We start from the raw sequence: 383 nt of genomic DNA on the forward strand, positions 1-383 counted from the left end.
CAGCCTTGGCGTCCGGGGAGGGGGCGTCTCGTGTGTGCAGTTTGCTCTCGGGGGCGTGAGGGGCCTCCCAGCATCTGCGACCCCCTTCGCCTCAGCCTGACTTGAAGGGAACCCACGGGGACCACACGCCAGGCCAGCGTCCTTCTCCCAGGGTCGGACGGCGGCAGGGCCACCCCCAGACCGAGCTGAAGGGGACCTGGTGGGTGAAGGAAGGCTCCAGGGCCCCGGCTCTCTCCTCGTCGCCCCAGTGGAGCTGGGTCTTGCGCCACCTGTCTAAGCATCCCAGGCCCCATTCCTCCCACCTGCCCGCTGCGCCAGGGGTGGCCGTTTAGGGGGCTGGCGTGAGGGCTGGGGCAGCCACGGCCTGGGGAGCTGCTGCCTGC

The sequence above is a fragment of the Myotis brandtii genome, unplaced genomic scaffold (assembly GCF_000412655.1).
Source record: "Myotis brandtii unplaced genomic scaffold, ASM41265v1 scaffold181, whole genome shotgun sequence".
Taxonomy (NCBI): domain Eukaryota; kingdom Metazoa; phylum Chordata; class Mammalia; order Chiroptera; family Vespertilionidae; genus Myotis; species Myotis brandtii.